This window comes from Passer domesticus, chromosome 4 (assembly GCF_036417665.1).
Source record: "Passer domesticus isolate bPasDom1 chromosome 4, bPasDom1.hap1, whole genome shotgun sequence".
Lineage (NCBI taxonomy): Eukaryota > Metazoa > Chordata > Aves > Passeriformes > Passeridae > Passer > Passer domesticus.
The window spans coordinates 31,400,370-31,425,034 of record NC_087477.1 but is presented as its reverse complement, the minus strand read 5'-3'; the positions used below and the strand labels follow the sequence as shown (position 1 = coordinate 31,425,034).

The 24,665-nt window shown below is 39.9% G+C and overlaps 1 protein-coding gene and 2 long non-coding RNA genes across 10 annotated transcripts in view; 1 reads left to right on the top strand and 2 right to left on the bottom strand.

Annotated features, from left to right (window-relative positions):
- The window catches only part of CCSER1 (coiled-coil serine rich protein 1), a 621,761-nt gene extending 619,657 nt beyond the window's left edge, over positions 1-2,104 (bottom strand). For 2 of the 8 annotated variants that reach the window (XM_064416939.1, XM_064416938.1), the window contains exons 1-2: positions 1,990-2,103; positions 1,236-1,553 (exon numbers count right to left, since the gene is read on the bottom strand). The gene's annotated coding sequence lies outside the window, so the exon portion shown is untranslated. Of the gene's footprint in view, positions 1-1,235; positions 1,554-1,989 lie in introns of those variants that run through there. The other 6 variants (XM_064416943.1, XM_064416944.1, XM_064416942.1 and 3 more) reach the window with 5 other exon arrangements.
- LOC135298864 (uncharacterized) lies at positions 2,062-4,559 on the top strand. The gene is made up of 2 exons (XR_010360928.1): positions 2,062-2,296; positions 4,131-4,559. It is a non-coding gene; the product is annotated as an uncharacterized LOC135298864 (long non-coding RNA).
- Positions 4,560-8,988: 4,429 nt separating this feature from the next.
- LOC135298862 (uncharacterized) lies at positions 8,989-24,060 on the bottom strand. The gene is made up of 4 exons (XR_010360925.1): positions 23,789-24,060; positions 16,911-17,041; positions 10,867-11,031; positions 8,989-10,204 (listed from the first exon to the last, which is right to left on the bottom strand). It is a non-coding gene; the product is annotated as an uncharacterized LOC135298862 (long non-coding RNA).
- Between the last annotated feature and the right edge of the window lie 605 nt (positions 24,061-24,665).

Below are 24,665 nucleotides of genomic sequence, written 5' to 3'. Positions count from 1 at the left end.
AGCAGAAAAGACCCCTTTTCCCCCTAGGTGTGATCTATACACTTCAGTCACTTAATTCTGAGGAATAGGAAGTTTAATTACCCAAAACCATCTGTCTTTAGAACAAAGCTTAATAGGTGGTAGCATTGCACATCTGAAATACAGAACAGCAAAGGAAGAAGTTTTAGAGAGAGCTAGCAAGCATCCTCTCCTTGTCAGTTTTTTGCACCAGCATGTTGAGAAAGCCAGGCACATCCTTCATTTTAGACTTCATCACCCACTGCATACACCCTGGGGAAGGAGAACAAGCGAAGCATGGAAGGGAAAAGAAATCCATCAAAGCCCTGAATGCTGGGAGAGCTCTTCTGCTGGAAGGAATGACAAGTTAGGTAAGGAGACCCTGGGGCAAAGACCCTTGCTGGAACGTTGTGCCTATTGATGCATACAAATAAATATGAGATTCTACACATATATACATTCTACATAGCAAACATATTTTACACATGTACACAACTGAATCAAAGAATAGCCATCTTCACATCCCTTTGTATTATAGCATATGGGAAGAGTTAAAACATCTGTGATCCAAAACACATGAACTCCCTCTTGCTTTGTCTTGGGAATATTTGTTTGTAGCTGCATAGACACAAAGCACTTCTTTTCCTACATCTAGACTTTGAAATCTACTACAGCTGTATTAATAGTATTAACTTAATAGGAAAGGCTTATAATTACTTCTGCAGAGAAAGGAGCTTAGACATCTCTTAATGCACAGCTGTTCTCTAAGTTGACTTTCCAATACCTAGATTTATCTCTTGTACTTCAAAAGGAGTTTGTAGAACGAGGATGTTAAGGGACAACACTTGTCACTGGCTCTTTTCTAGTTTGCTTTTGTATTCTTGTTTTAGTCCTCCTAGATAAGAATGCATTTTAATTTTATATTTTCCTAATTTGATGTTATGATAACTGGAATATTATGGATCAAGTTGAGAATACAGTGTGAAATTTCACATCTTGCCAGTCTACCAATTTAACAACTAGTCAGAAAATAAGCATAAGCCAGCATGGCAACTGTGCAAACACTCCAAAATGAAAACCATTTTACACAGATAAATAAATGCAAAATTATCTTTCAGAAAGGGTGACCGCTGCAGTCATTTTACTACAGTTACAACCCAAGGAAACTCATCATGTCTCCCTTATTCCCTTTCTGCTCAGCTAGAGAAGCTATTTTCTCTTCATCGCTCTAGACTTACCTTTGCTGCTTTAGCCTTTGAAAGAAACACTTTGAGAGCAGGGAGACAAAGCACTTAGCTTCTTGGAATTGTAGATTCTGGATGCCGAGACCAGTCATGGGGGGGGGGGGCCTCTTCCCAGTTCTCTCACATCTCCTGCTTGGACCTTGCTTGCAGAGAGCACAAACATATATGAGCAGAAGCACCTGCTCTGATCACCCACCACAAACTCACAGAAAGCCCCTCTCCTGCACAGGATATGAGGCAATGAAGAAAAGGAAGATCTCTTCCAGCTGGCATATATTGTTAATTAGAAACTCATGATGTAGCCATGTGTTGCTGGTAAAGACAGTAATCAAAACATTAGAGCCCTTGAAGGTACAATACTAAAACTCAATTTCCAATAAAAACAACAGAAAACAAATTTTAAAAATAATCTCATTATTGAAATCAAACTGATCTCCTGACTTTTTCCAGGCATCTCAAGCTGAAAAATGGTGACATATTTCTCCCAAGACCGATTATGCTGTTTCATTCCACCTGAGATTTGTTACAGGACTTAACAAGCACAGGACAATAAATGCCAGAGCTGTTCTACTTAGCCAGACCTTTTCTCCACAGATTAAATAGAAAAAATAGTACAACTGCACACAAAGAAAAAGAAGACAATAACAAGCCTTTTCTTGCCCTCCTTTGGTCAGGCCACAGCAGTCTTCAAATGCTAAAATAGAAACCCTTTTACTCCCAAAAGCAAACTCTAGAGGCTTCTTCTCACCTGAAGCAGGACCCTGATTAAATCTCCCAGCTGAACTGATTCACAAGGGCTTTTCTTTTATTACCAAGTAGGGTTGCCTACTCAGCTGTAACCATTTTTAGGATATTTGAGGTGTGGGGTTTTTCCTCCCTGAAGCTGAATTCAACACAATTTTCTGTCAAATAGAAAGTGAGAAGTTTTTTAGAAAACATGGAATTTTTCAGACCATTTAAAATGGATATAACACATTCATTTCATTCACAAAAGATGGTTAACTAAACTGAAAATGGAAATCTTTATTATTCATAAAAGAATTGTTCGATATTGGGTAACATTTTTATTCTTAATTTTTGTAAGGACTTTTGAACAAATGCCTTTTTTTTAAAGGGTGACTTCTAAGATCAAAATAGAAATAATTAAAAGGGAAAGGAATCAGATATTACAGCAAGCTGGGAGGGGGTGAGGACTAGAATCTCATTGCACTAACACCTGGGTGCATTGAAAAAAAATAATTAATTTTCATTGCCCTTTTTGTGAGTTGAGGGGATGATAGTATCTGTGTTATACAGAAAGAACTGAAATACAGACACCTTCATTGTGGGGATCTGGTTTGATCAATGATGAACATGCTGTTTCAGAGCACACAGTATTGTATAGCACTTGGTGTGATTAAAGTCCAGCATTTCCACACAATTTCTCTAAAAAACAATAAGTACAATGTGATCAGTCAGCTCTTTGAAACAGTATGTTCTTAGCATTCTCACTCTGGAGTAAGAATTGTGAATTAACAATTAATAGTAGAGCTTTAAAAAATAGCAACAACAATAATATTAATTTAAGAATCCCTTCATAGTTTTTGTAATGCCTGAGATGATTAGCACTTTATAAGATAAATCATTATAAGAACAGACAGAAAGTTTTGCAGATAGCATTGGTTGTATGGAAATTAATGCTGAGTGGTCTGCTTTCAGTGTCAGCTACCCTTCATTTCCTGAGACCAGTATCTGATGTTAATGATACAACAGGAGCTAATTAGTGAATAGTCAAGTGTACTAGAGAAATCCTACCTTTTTTCCCCACTTCTGAAGGTAAAACTCATGGCCATTCCCTGCTAATTGCATTGTATGGATTACTTAAGTGCCAGTGTAAGGTGCATGAAAAAGATAACACTAAATTGGGAGATAAGCAGAAAGGATCTGACCTTCTTAGTCAAGGTCATTGATAGTGTAATTATTCTGATAAGCCAGGCATAATGATCTCCTGTACTATCAAGACACCCAGACTATTCAGTTCAGCAAAGACACTTTGCAACTTCCAGTGGAGCCCATACTTATGCTCTTTAAACCTGTCACAGGTTAAAGCTACCCATTCTGAACTGCTTGACTACAGGACTGTGTGCCAGGCTTTAGCCTGGAGAAATGGAGAAAAGAAAGGTGTTGGAAAGGTTTGTTGCATGCAAGGTTGCCCTGGGTAACTCTCCTACTAGACAGGCAAAAGCAGGAGGATCCAAATCTCTTGGTTCCAGACAGGAACATTTTGCTCTGTAAGGTTGGGGTTGTGAGTGGTACAGCAGGGCAGCCTCAGCCCTGCTGAGGAAGAAGCCCTGCAGAAGAACCCAATGTTCATGTATGAGGTCTGGGGAGCACCACCAAACTCCCCAGGGCTGCAACACCCCAGAGGATGCACCAGCAGCAGGACCAAGCTTCAGGTGCTGTGCTATTTCTTGGGAGAGGGCCAGAGCTGAGGGGGAGATATCTCACAGGCCACACCAGAAATTTGTGCTAAATCAACTGCTTTTCCTTCCATGGATTCTCATGTTACTGTTCCACTGGCACTACTGCAAACTTCAGGAAAAAAAAAAAAAAAAAAAAAGGAAAAGGAGAAATCATCTACTGTTTCCCACTGACCTGTGTTTGTAGATTCAGATTAAGTGAGCCCATATGGGCTCTACAGCAGGGGGCAAAGTTTGGAGGGAATTGCTCTCACTTTCCATACAAACTGTGTGTTGAAAGAAAGCTCAGCCCTCATAATAATCACTGAATTTGAAAAACCCTTAATCATTATTCAAAAAGCAATCACTCATGCATGCACAATTGACAGCACAAAATGCGAGTTTCATTGAACTTCAGCCTGGCTGCACTTATTTCTTTTTCATTCCTTAGGCTCTACAAATAAACTTCAGCATATCCAGGAAGAAGAGTGTTACATCATGTGGGCTCCTGTGAAATCAAGGCAAGGATATTCAGCGTGTAGCTAACACACCTAGCCTGTGATTGAGACACTCAAGCAATGCAACACAAAATTGCATTTATTTAACATATGAACACTGTGGACTGCTGTGTGTGACTGGCAGGAAATTCTGCACCCACCCCACTGGGACACCTATTTCCCACTGACCAAAAGCAGCTGGGGAAAGGGCTGGGCAGCTCTTGGGAAGGGAGCACTAGAAAGCCTTCAGAAAGAATCAGCCCTTCCAGGGTGTGCAGAGCCTTCTGCCAGAGCTGGAAGCAGACCTGTACCTGTCTGGAGAAACAAGGCTACAAAGAAATAATCCTTTAGTATTAAAACTAAATGAAGTTGATTCCAGTGAACATCAGTGTTTCAAGTTCCTGAAGTTCCACCACAGCTCAGTTGCCTTTTGGAGTCCTTTTTGTGTGTATTTATTTGATAACAGCAATGTCTTTGTGACCTCAGAGAGAAATGCAGTGTTCCCCACTGCAGATATCAAAATTTTATGGTGGTCTGTGCCTTGTTCTGTATCTTTGCTGCTCAGTAATATATCATCTGCTCAGTAGCTTCTGGGCTGGGGTAAATGTTTGTACTGCCACACAATCTTATGATCAGTGCATCATCTCTGCTTTTGTTTGTTTGCTCACAGGTCTAATATAACTGTAAGTAAAGCAACAGAGATTTAAATAACTAATCATTAAAATAATGAAAATCATCACATTGTAGTGATGTGATTTTTCCCTCTGTGCTTTTGCATGCATTTCATTTTCCTACTGGCAAAGTCTATAGTATAACACAAAAGTTGAAAAGTTGCATAAAATATACAAATTGATGGACAGACACATACAATGGAGAATAACAGAGAACGCACCTTCCTATTCCAGCACAGCTCCTAAATCATCATTTTCTTCTATTACAGATGTTCACACAACATGGGGGGGTTTTTGTTCTTTGTGCAACCTCTGAGGCTGGTATCAGAGTTGAGACTGAACAGCTCAGAGATAACACTGGAGTGGTATTTCTAATCTTATTTCCGGATCTAGTTCATCATGAGTCCAAGGCAAGAAAAGCCCAACAAGCACTGCAATACAATGCAATTTGGGAAAATAATCCCATTGACCATTTAATTGTCACTTAACTACAATCCCAAAGGATGAGATGGAATGGTTTTCTCCTCTGGGACATAGCCACTTTAATCCTTGGCTACAATCTATCAGCTTTTCTTTTCAAGACCAGGATATTTGTTCTTTGACTGCAATAACATGTTCTTTCATCTGACTCCACACAAGTACAGCCTTTCTTCTTGATTTCAGGTCAGGGAAGGTGGTAACTACGCTCTGCACAATAGTAGTCACTGAATTGCTATGTAAGCTGTTAGGAAAATTAATGTATTCAAGTCTCTGCAAACCTCCTTCTTTCTTAATCCTCATTTCAGGGTTGGCAAATCTTCTTTTCCTTGGTAACTCTACCTCTCCCATGCAGTATGTATCTTTAATTACATTTTGCTATCCATAATCCAGGCCATCCAATGTCATATATGTGACAACACAGAAAATGGTTTTGAAGTTGGAATGGCAGTGAGGCTGAAGGAAGGCTGTCAGGAATACAAAGAAATACAGTTTGTTGTTTCCTGCATTTTGAAAGCTTCCAGGGTCATAGGTAAAAACAAAATAAAAAATGTGAAGTGTTTCAGGTTTCACTAATTTCCCATTGTTACATTGTCTTGATAAAGAAAAAAAAGCAGGAAAAAGCCCTTCAAGTTTAACATTTCTTAATTTGTTTAAATTATATTCACTGTCTCTCTAGGTTTATATGAATCACTTTTCTCCTGCTTTGATTTTCAGACAGAAAGCTTTCCCTGAAAAAAGAAATGCCTTTTCCTATGTGTTTGTACAGCAAACTTCACAAGCTTCACAGCAGCTGTGGAAAAAGAATCAGTTAAAAACTATTGCTTTAACAGGAAAAACACACTCCATAGCCTTTCATGCAGTAGTCATCCACAGGACTAATTTGAATATATGAGAAAACAAAAGGCTTCTGAGGGCTGCAGTAGTAATCAAAGGAGCTGCCTGGGTTGGAATGGGAATCAAAAGCAAGGACGCGCGGTACACGACGGAGCGCCGCCCACGCAGGCCAAGGATGATGTTTGAAAGCTGCTTTCACAGCTGCTGAGATGATGACACACTGCTGTCCCAGGCGAGATACTGTTTCTTGAGAATCACCTGGGAGCAAGCAGACACTGGGTTTGCCTCGTCCTTTGGCTCATGCGGTATCTTCCTCCAGCCCAGGCCACGGTGCCTTGACTTTTTGAGAGTGTATCCTGCTCTGCCTTGCCATAACTATGTAATATATGGTACAGAGTCATAAACATCATCCCCTTTGTGGGCATTGCAAGCTGGACAGACAGAAAAATCAAGATATTCCTAATAACTGATAGTTTTCTAAACTGTTACCCAAAATGATATTAAAAGCAGAACTGTGTTTCAAGTGCATTAGCAGTGCCAGGCATTTTTAGGTCTCCCTTGGGTCTTATATGCCATTGAAACATTTGATTGGAAGTGCCTTAAATATGGTCCTCCTGTTATACTGTCTGTTGCTGTATTTCTGCCCTTGTTAATTAAGCAAGAATTTTCCCTTTTTTGCCCCTGCTTTTAGTAAATTAGACTGCTTGCTTTAATCTGCTCCATATGGTCATTAGTTGAGTTATATTTCATATGCAGGATAAGAAGATGGGATTTATTGTAGACATCCCACAATTCCAGATGTGCATGGTCAGGGTCTGAAAAAGGCAATTCCCTGCCCTGCCCCCATTCCATTCCTGTGTCAGCTTCTGCTTCTTAGTAGTCAAGTAACACACCAATGCCATCTGAGAGGGGGCACAGAAGAATACACACCATAAATGCAAAATTAATAAAAATTCCACTTTTGTCTGATGAAAAAAAAAGCCTGGAAGATTATTCTCAGCTACAGGGAAACAAAGGTAGTGCAAATGAACAATAGGCATGGATGGAAGGATTACAGATTCCTCAGTTCCAAACAAATTATCTTCATTAAGCAAGTCTTTCTTCTCTCTTCATCTCTCCTTTTTCTTGCAATTATTTTACTCAACAATGAATACTGTGCTCAGTCTGCTACACAGTAATGAAAAAGAACAGCTGTGTGTCTGTTTCCACAGCAGTCAAAGAAAAAGGCAAATAATCTTTTTTTATTTCCCTTTTTATTTTGCAGTCATGCATTTCTGATATGAGTGGTGGGTTTTAGACATTTAGCCCAGTGGATGTCAAGAATGGTACAGTGATTAAATATTATCTTGTCACATCTGTTCAGAAGCCATACATAACTCTTAAAACATCTAGGCTGTTATAGCTTATTATCCGCCTATCTACACTGGCAAGATATGGTATCTTAGGTCAGATTAAGACCCATACTGAGACAGAGAGTCAAGGAGCAGTGTGGGAGTAGTTAATAGGTCTGAGAGGAAACCTAGTATTTGCAAATAAATCTCCCTCAAAATAAAAAATTAAAATTAAAAAAAAGGGAGAGATTGAAACAGGAAACAAATTGATGGTGAGAGGATTAAGCAAATAATGATCCTGTTATAAGCAAGGAGAATCCATGTCACAGTTTATGGTACTCTCCAGAAAAATAAATAGGGCAGGATAAATTTCTGATAAGAGAAAACAGAGTGTGGGAGCTCTGGGTCAAAATCTTTCATATGGACAGTTTCTCCAAAACTCTTTGGTGTTCTATAGAGTATATTTTCTCCAAATTTTTCTCTACACAAATTTTCTCTATATGGTTGAGGTCTACAGACAAGACTATGCAAATCAAAATTACTATTTTATTCTGATGGACAAAATGTGTTGAGGTGCAGAACTAATTATAAAATTTAATTTGCCAGAAATGGCAGCAAGAATTATGTTCCCCATGACAACTAATGTGCTAATGAGCTGTCTGCATCTTCCAGGTTTCCCTGCAGATCATGGTACCCTGTACATGATGAATACAAGTATTACAGAAATATCGGCTTCATGATGTTTTCAAGCTTTGGTAGAGGGGTATTCTTTATTTTGTGCATGTTTTGTTGCAGCATCCTTGAACTGGTGGAGGCAAATGTGCAGTTGTTGTGGTGAATAAAATTCCAGGTGTATTTGAGTGTCTTTGGTCTGTGTTTCCAGCCAGCAGCATGGAAACATTTAGACGAGACAGAGCATGGTTGGGATATTGTTGCCATATTTACTATGTCTCCTTTCAGGTGTACAGATTTACAGAGAAAAACTGTGTGACTCCATTTTCTCTACAACCCACATGCCCACAGATCAGGTAAATCTGTGTTTGCCAATACTTCCCTGGAAATGGGCTTCTGGAATTAGATGCCAGATACAAATCCATGTAGCATCCTTGTCTAAGTTTAGGCATCCAGTCTTTGTATATTTATCATCAATCCAAGCTCCAATTTACATTTTTATCTCATTTGTCAAAGCCTCTTGCAATCTTCCCTCAGTTTAGGTTACAGACCAATGTGTGTGAAGGTGGATGCCTGTGCCTGTCTGGATATGGAGGGATGGCATGGCCTGGAGCCAAGGACTGCAAGCTGTGGCTTCTTATTTAGTTGTATAGCATGTTTTGGATTTTCAGGGTCTTGTCATAGAAAGGTATTAATTAACAGAGAAAAATGCAGCAGAAAATAGAGTAAGTGCTTTGAAATGGGTACATTCAAGAGTTATAGGAACCAGAATTTACCTAGTTGGATTTTAGCCAGTAATTTGACTGAGAGTAACTCTCTGAATAAAGACAACACTAAGAAATCTTTGCCAGTAATACATATTTAAGTAGCAAAAGCTGATCCAGAGCAGAAATCCAGCTGATACTGCTGTATGATTGTGGGGTTTTTTTCTTAGTTTGCTCTTTTATGATCTGTTCTTCCCCAGCTACTAATTTTAGAGATTGAGAGGTTTTAATATGAGGAGAGCTCCTGGGAAATAAACAATCAAATTGCTTATGCCATTTCTTTTGGGAATACTTTTGTGTATTTCTTCTAATCCTAGTGTTTTGGTCACGTAAATAGAGATTACATGAAAGAATACAAAAGATGGCAAGCTACAGAATTTCCTCCCTCTTGTGAGCACAGATGGCAGCACCTTGGCTGGAAATCTTTCAGATGTAGGAGATCAGGGGAGGGTAAAGGAGATTTCTTTTGAGTGATGTAGGCTGGGCTCCTTTTCCAGATTTCAGTCTGATCACTCAGGTTAACAGCAAAGAATTAGCAGCACTGAAAGGACCAATCTGCCAGGAAGCTTTGGCAGCTGCAGTTCTGCACCATGTGTGTTATGCAGTACCTGTCAGTGGCACTCAGATAAAACATATTGGAAGGCAGAAATTCAAGCATTTACAAGAGAAGTGTGTGAAATTACAGGTTGCAGGAAGACAGAGCCTTGTGCCTGTTTGGTGGTGTGGTGGCAGAGCTTCAGGAAGAGTACAGTGGTGACTCCACCAGCAGCAAAGCTCACAAGGCCTTTCTGTCATGTTGAAACTCATGGCAATTTTGCAATTTAACTTGAATGAGAACAGGTGTTTTGTAGAAGAAGTTTGTGCAGCAGCATGTAATATGCCACCAAGCATGATGTGCCAAAATCAGTGACAGGATACTGACGGGAATTTCTTCTTTCCTCCTTCCAGCATAAATACTCCTCTTCTGAAATGTCATCTTTGCAGTGCTTGATTTACATCACGAGCCCATTTTCAGCAGAAATAATGAATTGAGTTCATATTTTGTCAAGAGTAGAAACAACTTAGTCCTGACACTAAACTGCTCTCGACCTCTTCAAAGGGGGAGAGGTGTAGGAGTGAGGGAGAACTGCAGAAGAAGGTGTCCAGGGCACACCTCATCTTTTCTCCATACTTTCAGAGCCACCAAAGAAAGGGAAAGAGCCATCATACCACAGCTGGGTGTATAAAAACATACACAAGCCATTGCTTCACAGAGAGCTGCAAGGAAGAGGAGGTCCTGAAATGGGAAGGAAAACTAGGACAGAGCAGAAAACAACCAGCAGTGAACAAGACAAGGTGGAGAAAGGCAATGAGCTATTGCTAGCTAACAAAGCTAAGGGTGATAATAAATTCCTGTTTAATGGAGCAGGCATAAAAAAGAGCCAGGGGAAAGCAGGATCACTGAAAAACAAGGAGGATCAGCAAATTAACAAGAAATTTATAATGGTGGGGTTAATGACCTGTTGTCTTATATCAGTCACAGGGAAAAGGAAAATGGTGAAGAGGTATGAGAGACTATGCACTAATGAGGACCCAGATAACAGGGAAAAACAAGTAGACAAATAATAGAATAATACTGTGGAAACTTTAGGAAGACATTTTAGTTAAGTGATGGGAATAATAGAAGTGTGTTGAAATCTCTATAATTGTTCAAATTTGAGCTACAAGATTTTCAGCAAAGCTAAAAAAATTGCTGCCATGACCAATTCAAGGGCTCAGTTCAAGGGCTGATGCAGACAACAGATGAACACTTAGACACTGTTTCCTTGCCTGTAGTGGGCTTGGATTCAGACCTAAAGAGGTCATGCGGGGTGCTCAGTCCTGCAGTCTGGAGACTCTGGACTTGGTCAAAAAAATCAGTGGGCAGTAAAATTTCAAGTACAGAAGTTGTTTTCTTACCTGCCATGTGATTCTGAAGTTGCTTACAGTTAAGCATGTGCTTTGCTCAGTCTGGACTGCATCACTGCAGTTTTTAGGACTGACTCCCTCGGAATTTGGTGTTTCCACCTTCCCAAGCTTTGTAGTTGGAACTTGGTGGTACCCAATGCGCAGGAGTTCCGTGTTCTGCAACATACATTTCCCAAAAGGGAAGGAATGAACTAGATCCATAAATATGTTGTTACAACAGAAGAATTAAAATGAGTGTTATTTGTTTTGAAGAGGATTTATCCTCCCCTGTGTCCGCAGCAGAAGCCATTAGCTTCTGATCAAGGTAAAACACATCAAAACAAGTATAAAATGACTGCTAATAATTTCTTTTAGTAATACTCTGCAAAACAGCTGCAGTTCTTGACACACATCATCAGTGAATTCCAAAACTGCAATTTCTGTGGGCATAGGTTTATATTGTGTAAAAAAGAAAACATGTTGATGCTGGTTTCAGGGATTTTCACACAAAGGGATTTCTGCATTGAAATTAGAAATGCACAAATGAAAGTGGGAATAACAAGTCTGCTTTCTAGCTTGATACTTACATGTGGAATTGATAGACAGATTTGTGATTACTAATTAAAAAGGGGACAATTCCTTAGCTAGGAAGACATTTCTATTCAAGATCATGTATTTCCACAATAAAAGAGGATTAAAAAATTATTAACTTTTTTATGTTCCATTTAGCAATCATATTTCCTAGCATCTTAATATTTAAATTTAAAAGGTTTTTATGCAATTCTTGGAAAATTATTTGTATAGATGCTTTTTCTTTTGTAAAGTTTATTAAAAATAAAGCAGCAAGATGTTCTGCTGTTGGCAAGAGGCAAATCAAATCATCACCCTCCCAGTCCTTCTAATCCAGTTATGTGTTTACAGAGAAGAAAGTGTATGTAGGTACCATGTGTTCCCAGGAGGATAAGGCTGCTAGAACTGGAGGGTGGTTTGTTTTTGGATTGTGGCTTTTCCTAAAGTGTGGATTTTCCTGTAATGCAGGAGGATGCTTATGAAAACAGATTTCTAGTTAGTTTAATTTTAGTTTTATGTAAAATATGAACTTTCTGAGACTGGACAAATTGATAAAAATTATAGAGTTCTTTTTGTTTGAGCCTTTTAAAAATAATCTAATAATTTCATTCTGTATATGTTAAAAATGTTACAATGCATAAATTCATTTCTTATCAGACTAAGAGAAACGTACTCATTTAAATCTGTAATATTTCAAATGAATGACTGCTCTTCAAATATCTGTTCATCTAAGGAGTTATTCGTTCCTTCCCAATATGCCTTTTATTTTTCAAGGAGTCTTCTGATAAAATGATTGTATTGTTTCTCTGTTGAAATACTAACTCATTTCAACTGACCCGTCTTCTTTTTTTTTGTCAGAAGTGCTGTCAAACACCATCTCAGAAATTACTTTTCTTACTAGAGAGGAGAAAAAAAAAGAGCTCTCACTGACATATGCTACCTGATCTGAAAGCAAAGTGTCACTGGGCGTTTTTAAAATAAAATTTAAAGAGGATCTTTTTGTTAAACTATTCTCAGCGCTGTTGTGGTTTAACTTCAGATGGCAACTGAGCACCAGACAGCCACTTGCTCATTGTCCCACTGGTAGCATGGGGGAAAGAACTGTAAAAGTGAGAAAACTCATGGGCTGACATAAAAATTAAACAGGTTTAGCAAAAGCTGTGTGCAAAGCAAAACAAGGCATTCAGTCACCACTTCCCATGGGCAGCCAGGTATTCAGTCATCCCCTGGAAGGCAGGGCCCTACCACATCCAGTGGTACTTGGGAAGACAAAAGTCATCACTCCAGACATCTCCCCTTCCTCCTTCTTCCCCCAGCTTTATATACAGGAATGACACCATATGGGATGGAACATCCCTTGGGTCAGCTGGGATCAGCTGTCCTGGCTATGTCCCCTCCCAGCTCCTTGTGCACCCCAACCCCTCACTCTTGTATTTGCAGGGTTCCCAGACAAAGGAAGGAATGATGGATCTGACTCCATGTTCTCAGAAGGCTAATTTATTATTTTATGATACTATATTATATTAAAGAATGCTAAACTAAACTATACTACAGAATACAGAAAGGATACTTACAGAATGCTAAAAAGATAATAAAGAAAACTCGTAACTCTTTCCAGAGTCCCAACACAGCTTGGCACTTGTTGGCCATTTAGTCAAAACAACTCACAGCAAAAACCAGTGGAACAATCACCTGTTGATAAACAATCTCCAAACACATTCCAAAAAAGGAGCAAAGCACAGGAGAAACAAATGAGATAAAGGTGTTTTCCTTTTTCTCTAAGGCTTCTCAGCTTCCCAGGAGAAAAATCCTAGGCAAGAGATTTTTCCAGAGAATGTGAATGCCACACCCTCGCTGGTGGGGTGGTACAAGGAGTGGAAAAGGCCTCAACACCGTGCAAGTGCCACTCAACAATAACTAAAACAACCCTGAATATTGTACATTGTATGCATCCTTTAGAACTTTCACTTATGTTTTGGAAAGTCCCTACCTCCAGGAATTGCTTCTGTCCTGATTCTAAAATATTTGAGTTCTCCATCTTTGCAACACATTCAGGATATTCAAAAATCAAAATTTCTGTACAGAACAGAACATTTAAAGCAATATTCCTTATACCTAAAAGAGTACTATGGGCTACACATCTAGTTTTCCATCTTCATCATGACAATAATTCTTACAAAGATAATTTTGGCAATCTTGGTTGGACATCTTACAGTTTCAGAAGGAGTCCTAAATGCAATGAAGTGGAGAATGCAAAGGCATGACCTCTGAGGAGAGACGCTAATAAGACAGCGTGTGTAAAATGTTCACTGGAGACTGTATTGATCATGAAAGATCATCTTAATCATAGATGAAAGAATGTCAATGCTAGTTAAATACAAAGAATGATTGGGGTTATGTGTGTGTGCTTATATATATATATATATATAAAATCAATATATAAATCAAGAGGTCTGGAAATTTTACATTAGTATGATAATAATTGCAGAGCAGTGGGATCAAGCATTTCCAAAAGCACCTACCATAAGAATTGTGGAATTGTGATATTGTGCTACTTCCATGTACTTTTTGTGCACGCCTGGGAAAATAATGCAACAAAAATAAACTAAACTATCAGCAAAATGAAGATACAGGCCAAGATGAGGACACACACTGATGTTTACAAGTCTTGTGTAAGAGTGTTAGGGATGAATGTGTAATACAAGGTCTGTCCTGCTGCTGTCTTGCTACAAGTCTAAGCCAGACCTGGCAAAAGGATGAAAATATTATTTGGCAAAGGCTTAAAATAACTCAAAATCTGGCTTGGCTTCAAGATGAGTTACAATGAAACATGGTGGTTTTGAAATCCCCGGGAAAGAAACATTCTGGGAAGACAATAATTTTACTTGGAAGTCCTTTTTTTTTTTGAAAACCAAAAGCATTTCATTCTGAAAATATGAAAAGATACAATAATAAAGAACTGAAAGCTGAAAGAAGTCATTGCAGCTATAAGCAATTCATTTTGCAATGTCGAAGTGGCACCACACTTTGATCTTTTTAGTGTCAGTATTGGAGAGCAGGAGGATAGTAGGGGTTTGAGAAAGGGGAGAGAGAACCTCTGCTTTAGATGGGGAACACACCAAGAGGAATAAGAGCATTAGAGGGCTTCTGATTATGCCACCAGATGGGTTCTGTTTTCTTGGAAGGGCAGGGTTGCAGTATAGAAATACCAGCAGACAGACTCTGTTTTGTCCTTTTTCCCAGTGTCTCCCCCACGCTCCCCCCTGCTGTGGGTTTAGTGTGTGTGGTGGGCTGCTTTCCCTCGCGTGCCCTCATTAACCACATCTCCAGCTCCTGCTCCCATCTCTCGCTTAGTCTACTCGCTGTCACCAATAATATATTCCCTTTGATTCCCTTCCTCACTTTCTTCCCTCCATAGCCCTCCAGAAGACATCAGGAAATTTGCATTTCCCTCTTAACAGAGCGGGGCTGAGGAGCAGTGCAGGTACCTGCTGACACACTCAGCGGGGAGCGGCATCACAGGCAAGCGGTGTTTGACATATCTGCAGGCGTGCCCTACACAGCTCCTCTGGCAAAGCCCTGCTCCCCAGCCAGCCAGATCCCTCTTCTGGCAACAGCCCTCTCAGCTCACATTTTCAAAGCACCTCTAGCAAAATGGGAAATATCAGTGCTCCTACCCTTCATCCTTTTCCCACCCCCCAGCAGAGAAGTTTACAAGGAAATGGATTTTTTTTCAACATAAGCGTTCAGATGAAAAGTGATGGGAATGTCAACACGTCTCCATCACACATGTTATTGTATATTTTATGTCAAGAGTAGTTTCAGCCACACCTGCATTATTCTACATGAGATGCTTGTTAGGTGGAAAGCTACTCTTGGGTCTCTTTTGTGTCCCTTATTTTTTCAAGTGAAAACAGATGGGTTTGTTTTAACACTTAGTTTAAAAATGCTGCACAAGTGATTGTTTTGTCTTGGTACATGATTTGCTTTAGAACATTTTCCAGACTTCAGTGGTTGTATCCAAAGGTCTCTTTGGTCTGCCAACATACAGCTAAAGCAACCAAAGCATTTAGTCACTCCAGAATTGCAGGTGTGCCTAAAATTAGGCATGTACTTAATATTTTTTGTGCTTAAGCTGTTGACAAGGCACAGAGCACCTCTGAAGATTAAAGCCACAAATTCATTGTTCAGTCTCTAACAGCTGTTTCTTTTTAGATTGTTCATTAAAATAGCTGACTTAGCCACCCTGTTTCTGGTGTTTGCTGATGAATTTTTAAAATAAAAAGATTACTGAAATAATGTCATTGTAGCTCTCAAACTCACATTAATATAATGGATTTCTTGTTAGCAGAAAGGAGCAGTGAGTCACAGCCGGTCTGACAATGGGGAAAACACGTCTGCTTTATAACAAGGGGATTGAATATGAGGTGTGACTCTCTTGGCCATTAAAAAGGATTTTACTGTAGGTGCCACTCAGATTAAAAATACAACCTTATAAGAAAACTAACCTGTGGTTAATACAACCTAGACTTACACGCAGCTACCCAGCGTTCTAAAGGTAAAAATCTAGTTCAAATACTGTAGATGAATGCACCTGAGTTCAGTGCAAGAGTAAAATGGACTCACATCAACACACATAGATCCCTAAAGAATGACAACAAAGAGAACTTTCTGACCACAGACAATTAGCAGCTGGCTGACATCCCACAGCAGGAAGACCGACATCCTTTTTTTGAATTTCATTCTAATGAGTGGGACTGTGGAAATAGCATTATTATTTATGTAGGCCCCAATCCAAGACAGCACTTAATCTTATCAGCAGGAATTTTAACCCCACCATACAGCCGAGGCAAAGAGGTTAGCAGGATTAAAGAGCGATTAGTTGTTCGCAGCCGTGCTTCAAGAAAGTGTTTGTGTGTGCAAAGAGCACTTCACCACTCAGGTCCTGGAGACAACCAGACCCAGTTTTTGTGTTGACTTCCCCCTGGGAAGGGTGAAGAAGCAGGGAAATCATGTGATGAAGGGGGCAGCTTCCCTGGGAGACTACAGGCTCTTGGAGCAGCTGGAGTAGGAACAGTTTAAACCAGCACTGCCCAAAGCAGCAATACACAGCAACTACAGCAGTGGCACAATAATCACTGTTTTTTCTTCTCCCTTTGCTTGCTCTGCCAAGTCCAGCTTGGCCACACTGACAACTGCCAATGCCTTAAGAAGTTTTAGACTTTACATCTTTCTCATCGCTTGGAAGCCTTGCAGCAATGCAAAGAAATCACCAAGGAAAATATTCAGGCCTTTACACTTTGGATATGGAGAGTATATATTGATATTAAAAAGAAATCTGGTGGGAAACAAATGAGAAATGCAAGTAAAGCTACCCACTACATAAATTTTCAATTGGTTTTGGGGGTTCCACCCCCCACCCTTTTTTTTTAAAAAGCTTAGTTTTCCCTTCTGTGTGTCAGCATCTCCCAAAGCATAGCATCTACCTGTAGCTTCAAAAGTCTCTCTGCTTTAATAGCTGTGCTTTCCAGGCAGTGTTACAGGTTTTTTCTTTTCTTCCTTGAAATTGGAATTCTTCATATGCACTGTTGTTTAATTTGCTGCATGGCTACCTTTGCTGAAACAATATTAAAAAGGAAGTATCATTAACTCCTTATGTTTTAAAATTTTTATCCTGATGTCCTCTGTTTCTATGTGCATTTTGTAACAGTAATATGACACTTTTGCAGGACTTCTAAAGACCTTATTTTTGACCTTGGAAAATTCTTAACCTTTTGTTTTAAAGCTTTTTTTTTCCATTTTTATTCAAGAAAGAAAAAAATTGTGCAAATAGAGGAAAAGTCTTAAATCATGTGTCTTGTTACTTTAGCCTTTGATACAGCTTGGCTGTACTTCTTGTAGGCTTTCATCTACTTTATGAACATTCATGATTATTTTAGAACAGTGCTTTATTGCAAACTCCCAGCTAAGCAGCTTTTCCAGGCTGTGTGAAGGCTTTGAGGCCACCTAGAAAAGTTAGCCAGGTTGTTCCAAAATGCCTTCAGTGGTGATTCAACTTAATTTGCCCCATATCTTGAAATAGGCCAAATTCCTTTAGTCCATCAGGACATGTTGCCTCTCGGGAGAGTGGTGACAGGGAGTGGCAGAACAAACTTCAGTTTAGCTGCACCATCACAGAAAGATAAGTTAAATAACACCATGAAACAATCAATATTGCCATTCACCAATCCACCCTGAAACAGATTCCTACTGCCATTTTAGTTCCTTTTCTCATCAGGGAATCTATTCTATCTGTTGTCATATGTAAGTGTGTCATATAGTATTTGAAAGTTTGTATTGGGCTTTATTGCTCTCAAGTAATAATAATAGTAAATAACCTGTACAGTTATGTCTAGGTCAAAGCAATATCTCCTAATATAATTACAAACCCATAAAAGCCTGAGGCACACATGCAGGTCCATAACAGAGCATTCATCACCACAATAACTAATTTAGAGCTTCTTGTTGATTCTGCCTTCCCCCCACCCCTTACAATACATAGAAACATATTTCTTTTTATTTTCCCTATTACATGCCTATGAAATCCATAGGCTTGTTCTGGGCTGGTGCCTTCTGCATTACTGGGACACAGGTAGAAGGTCACATTTGTGGGATCCTAAATACTCAGTGTGTATTACTTATGTGACCTTAAGGCAAGCTAGGTTTTAAGCTACACGTACTGAAATATTACTTCTTGCAGAGCCAATATTACACCTTAAAGAAGTGGTGTAGCAAGCAGGTTAAGTCTCTTCACTGATAAGAAAAATCAAATCAGCCAAGTTTGGTAGATGAAGTGTTCACCCTTCCCCCTACCCACCCCCCAGAGATCCAATTTATAATCCTCAACTCTAAAATACAACGTTATCTTATCTTTTTGGCCAAGACTCGAATGGCATGTGCTGTTCTGTGCTCTGCAAAGGCTAAATTGCCAGTTTTAAGTCATCACCTTGAGAACAGCTGAAGGTGCACAGAAGCCTTGGCACACCTTCCCATATCCTTGTGGCATTTAACAACAAATGTTCTTGACATAGAAAGAGCTGGAGTCATGTGCTGCGATTGCTTAAAAGATATAATAAGGTGTGCCAGTCATTTGGCATTTCTCTGAGCCGCTCAGACCTGCCCAAAGCTATTATTTATTGCTTTTACACCCTATAATCCTCCACCCTTTGCAGAGAGATTATAATTGTTTTTAAAAAGACCTTGTTCAAAACTCCTGTGTTAGAAGCAAGTTCAGCTCAGGTAAAAATTTGATTTAGTCTTCTAAAAGCAGAGTTTGGACTGGAATTAAAACCACAACGTTACAAAATGTCACCCACTAACCTCACTAATCAAGACACACTTTACCCGTTTTGTTCACAATACAGACCAAAGGCACCTGCGCTTTTCATGCCAACATTATCAGCCCAGCTTTGATATTTATTGCTGGTGATGTAAAAAAAAATATGAACACCCCAAAGCATTTTTTTCTGTCTCAAACTCAATTTGCAACATGGGCTGCAAAGCTGACAGAAAACTAATCTTTTCTTCCCTATGGCAAATTGAGGTCCCTCTGGATTTCTGGCATTTTCTTTTCTCTGTTTCAGAGAAGAATTGGGGTCTTTCACACAGATTTTTTGTGTAGAGGTTTTCATCTCTGTCAGAGTCCTTTCACATGGGTAAATTTCCCTGGAGTCCCACCTGTGGGTCCATGGAGGAAGCTTCATCCCAAGCTAAATTATCTTCCTCATAGGGTCTTTAAAGGGGCACAGGAAAGGTCCTTTAAGAGCCTGTTTGAAAATTTGCATGTACACTCTCCCAAGTGCCTGTCCTAGGAGATTTTGAAAGCCATGAGTTATGCTCACGAGGTAGCAGAGCCTTGTGAAAGGAGATGTCTGGTGTTACCATAGCTGGCCATTGTGCTCCATGGAGCAAGAGTTTAATCCAAACTAGAGATATGAGCTACTGCAGGCTGGACTGAAGTGTCTGGGGTGATTTTGTAAGATTCTTCTGTTCCCTAAGTATCAGTCTGCAAAATACACCGCAGGACTAAGAATATTTTCAGCATTAGTCTCAAAGTTATATAAATAAAATGTATGCAGTATTACCATTTTTTCCCCCACATATTTCACATGTCCCTCCTTTTTTTATGCTAAGACAATCCTTTACTGCTAATAGATGCTATAGAAAAAACTCAGTTCTCAGACTCCTAAAAAAATTAATTTTATATTGATCAAAGCACTGCAAATATTCTAAGAAGGGTTCATTTTAAATTATGCAGCACAGAATCAACTTGGAAATTTCAAAGTGCATCATGAGTTGCTTTGAAAATGCTTCAATCAACCCTCACATAACTCAAAAATCTCTCTGTTCTGATTCTGCATAAACAACCATGCCCTGTCCTTACTGAAGCTGTGAGCACTACCAACAAGGTGCTAATGAGGATTTTAGTGTGTGTGTGTGTGAGAGAGAGAGAGTAGGGACATATCTCTTAACAAAGAATTTGACTAATCTGACAAGGTCACTTCTATATAAGCAGCCAAACATCTGTCAGCCTGTAATGACTTCTTCTGATCAATAGTGACATGGCCAGATTTGAAACTGGCAACCTGGAGGCAAAAGGCTTTGTACCCTGTTACTAATCTCCTGAGCTCTCTAGTCCCCTCCAAGGTGCTGCTTTCTAATGAATACATTCGACATTCAAAATGACAAATGGCTTCAATTAAAAAGAGGTCCCGGGGAAAACACTCCCGTTGTTGAATGGAAGACCCCACAGAATTACTCATTTATTCTTTTAGGCCACTGGAGTTATTATGTCAGTTCTATAAATTAAAAGTTTCTGTGTGAATCATGAAGAAAGATGGTTGGGAGCTGCATTGCCTTAAGACACCAGGAGGTGGGAAGCACGGGCTGAGATCAAGAGAGATGCACCCCTGAGAATGTCACTGGTGTCCACAGAATTGAAACCTTGCCTCTGTTAGGACTTTGTAGTTGTTACAGGTTCTGCTTCTAAAATACAGCCAGGATTGCAGACACTGCAATAGGGAAGAAGCTGGGTGAGCTCAGTTATCATGAGAGGAAGAGCTCTGTTTCCCTCATTACTGTGAAGCTGGGTGGATGAGGTAGAAAGGCCAGCTTCTGCAAAACTGAACTTTAACAAGAACGATTATTTTTCATGCCATTACCTGCAACACAAGGACTTCCTTTCAGCCTTGGCTGCTGGCAAGAGATGGAAGGCTAACACAGGGTTCTAAGTGCACAATCGGCTGCTTTGTGCACCCCACACACCTTCTGACCACTTTGACGGTGCGCTTTTCAAAGTTAAGCCTTTAATTCAGATATTCAGAGTCTGATCCTGACATTCCTTCTGAAACCTGAGGTCAAGTGAAAGCTGTGCAGTTCATAATGTTCCTCACAGACATGCACACCAGGCAGTCCTGAGTCCATCTGAGCTGCAGAGCAGCAAGTTCAGGAGGTGAAAGAGAGACTGTGCTAGAAGAAATCTGTAAAAACCTGCCTTGACTTAAAGCAAAATATTTTAGAAGCATCTAACTGTGGTAGGGCAATAAGAAATGCAGAAAAGTTTATTGGCTCACATAACTCGATTAAGCTTAAGCTTTGCTGCTTAAGCATTCTTGTGGGAGCTGAATGAGGACAGAGGCGATACAGCAGCCCTGGAGCTTTTTGGCCTGAGCTCTTCACTGCTGAGTCTTACAGAGGATTTGCATGCACCCTGCAGCCCCCAAATCCCCTGAGCTAGTCAGTCTGCGATCAGCCAGCACGACTTGGAGCAGCTCCACCAATTTACATCCCACTCTTGTCTCCCAACTGGATGCCTCAGGAGTGGCTTCATGTGGCCTGTGCTGCCCTGAGCTCTGCTGTGCAAGGAGGTCCTCATCTTGCTCTCTTCTGCAGCTGCCTCTCTGGGATCCCTCTGTCAGATCAATATTTGGATCTCTGACAGTTTTTACCCTGCTGCCTCCACCAGAGGCAAACTGGGCATGAAGGGTGACCATGTGAGCTCTTCTAAAGTGTCTCACAACTACTGCTACTGGCATGAAGGGACAAAGCAGAAGGCAGTGGGAAATTGGATCAGGAGTTTTACAGTGGTTAGAATCTGCTCCAGAAGATTATATTGTCTGTAAAAAAGGACTCAGAGGCAGGAAATCACATTACTACTTTGGAACTTCTATTCATGACACTGCTGTGAAAAATGAAATTTCCCTTCCTCTCCCCAAACTGTTCAAAGAGTTTTCTCTGACTTGACTGAAAGGTCATCTAGGTGGTTTGGCCCGGGAATTCCAATCTGTCTTTTTGCAGGTTCAGGGGTAACCAACTCTACTTGTCTCAGCAATTTGAAATGCCTTCAGATACTATTATCTTCAGTTCAGACTGGTGAATGTTTTTGCTAATGAGTTCCAAGAAGAAAAAAAATATTGTGTCAGGAAATTATTGTCTAAGGAAATACTAAAATGACAAAGATGATTCACCTTGTCAACTGAATAGCTAAAAAAAGGTCTAACACAGCTGAACTGCTGCAGTTCTGGATCATGTCTATGCTGACTTCTGTAAGACTCCAGAGTGTAAAAGTACCTGGCAGTTCAAATGACAACCTGATGAACTGAAATCTTCTAGGCCTAATCAGGTCTAGACACAAAATGTTCAGGAAAATTATCATCTACAGGCCTTGTTCATTAGCAGTGATGCTACTGTCAAAAAAATTGTGTAAGGAGGGCAGCCCATATGCAAGCTGAATGCCTGCCATGACACAAAATTAGATATTATCACAGCATATCCTAAATACTTAGGCAGTACTATACAGTTTTCACAAATTTGAAATTAGCTACCTTCACTTTCACAATACAAGCCATTGCTGCCATATCATTAAATTGCAAAAGTGGTAAGAACAAAAAACAAAAACAACAACAAAAAACAAACAAACAAACAAAAAACAAACAAAAAACCCAAAAAAAACCAACAACAACAACAAAAAAGCAGTGGTAGAACTGCTGGTGGAACCAAGAGTAAAAGACTCCTCACCATAGCCCTATCTTAAGTGTGTGTGTCTTGCTCTGTGGCTTGAAGCTGCAGCAAAGTCAAAGCCACAGTAAAGTCTTCCATTAAAGATCTAAGATGCAACATGGCTGGGAAATAGCTGGTCTGACTTTTGGCTAAATTCTGAACACATTTCTGGGCACACCATTAGTATGATGTGCCTCATACCTACACAAGTGTTCTGTCTGTAAATGCATGGTGATTCCACCCTCTGCCATTATCTGAATCCAGGATACACAACCCACTAAACATCACTCTGCATTTACAGGAATTCATTTAAATGAGAATTTCACAGGTCCATTCAGCCATCCATTGTATCACTCCATTTAAAGTCTATTGCACAAAGCATAGCAGCAAGCAGATAGAAAACTTGGCCTTAATTTTTTTGGCTCTGATGTTGAAGATCTGGAACTTGAAATCCATCTTAGCAAGATATCTGTGCAATAATTTATTTCAGCTTTATGACAAATGTGAAGTAGGAGCTTCTCTCCTACTGTATGAAATGCTGAGGAGTCTGTTCATATTTAGAGTTCACTGATCTGAGCTTAAAGTATCTGTTACAATAAGCAGAGAAATGAATGGAAGGGAAAATTGTCTATGAGCACTCTGAGAGGTGAAGTTTTCAAGAACAGCAATCACAAAAGTCATAAAACAGCTCCACTTTGCAAGTGTGGCTCTGAGAACATTTCCCCATCAGCTCCAGCAAATTGCAACATGGCTGGGTGTATCTGTCAGTGTATTAATGTCACTATTAAACAGGGTGGCTGTAGAATAAGGGAGTGAGAGAAATGAACACCAGCAGTCAAAGAGCCATTCACTGGTAAATGCCTGCGTTTTCACTGGGAAGCAGCTCCACAGAGCAGTCTGAACTGCAGCTCAGGGCTGTTGGGAGCATTCAGAGGGCTTTAACCTGAAGAAGCACCAAATGTCTCTACAGTTACTTACATAACAGTCCAAACTCCTTTGTAACAAGTCATTTAAAGGCTTAAGGTCGTTTAAGGATTTTCTTGATAGTTACACTGACGTTGCCCTGGCACTTGCTTTACAGTTTGCTAATATTTTTTATACAATTTTAAAAAAGAAGATTTAAAACCCTAAACAATAACCTAAATAAAAAAAAACCCCAAAAAAACCCCATAAACCCCCCCCCCACAAACCAAAAGCAAACAACCACATAAAACCCCATATGATTTATGCTAGAAATATCAAGACAAACTTTTGTGTCAGCTTCAGTATTGTAGTTTTTTACTTCATATAATTGATATAATTTGAAGCACTAAGAGGAAAAACTCACCTTGCTAGCTGGCTTGCTTATCTTCCTGAATACATTTTTAGTGAGGATCAAAAGGGCTGACACATGGAAATGGTATTTTATTCTCATAGGTGCTACAGAAATATTAGTAGTAGTATTAGTAGTATCAAAAAAAGCATGAAGGACTTTCCTGACCCCTACATCCCATCCACATTAACCAAGGACTATTTGTAGGCTCTTCATCAAGTCCAAATGTGTAACTCAGCTGCACCTTAGCACCCGGGGATGAGGATTATTGGTAGCAACTGCTGATTCATTTGATTTCTATCATGCTTGGGGGTGGCACTGCCTCCTTTTATATCTGTCAGCACTTAACAGACAATACCAGTTAATTGTAATTGGTAACCATCACTAAACCTGTGCCAAACCCCAATTAGATTTCACATTCCTGGCTGAAATACTAGCAGGATGCATAAACTGCACAAATTTCACTACTCCTTATTCCCCAAAGCAGTGAGGCTTTCTGCTTTCCTGGGCAGGATCAGCTGGAGGATCCTTAGTGCTCCTGAGGTGTAAGGACCTAGATCTTAGCCACTGTTTCTCCTTTTCTCTGTGTGCTGTAAGGCTGCTCCTCAGCACCAGCCATGCAGCTCATAGAGGTGGCAACTTTTTAAGTGCTCTCCTTTATCACTGGCTCAGGTTTTCTTGGCTCCTCCAAGCTACAGCAGAAACTTTAACCCAGTTTCCCAAGGATAAATGTCATCGTCATGAGTTATCACAACTAGCATCGAGCATTTTCGACACCCTACAAAAAAACCAACTCAGGGAGCTGCACTGCAGGATTAAAAGTGAATCTGCTCTGTGCAATGACTTAAGTGTTGAAATGTCTCAGGATGTTGGCTCATCACCCTGCTGAAAA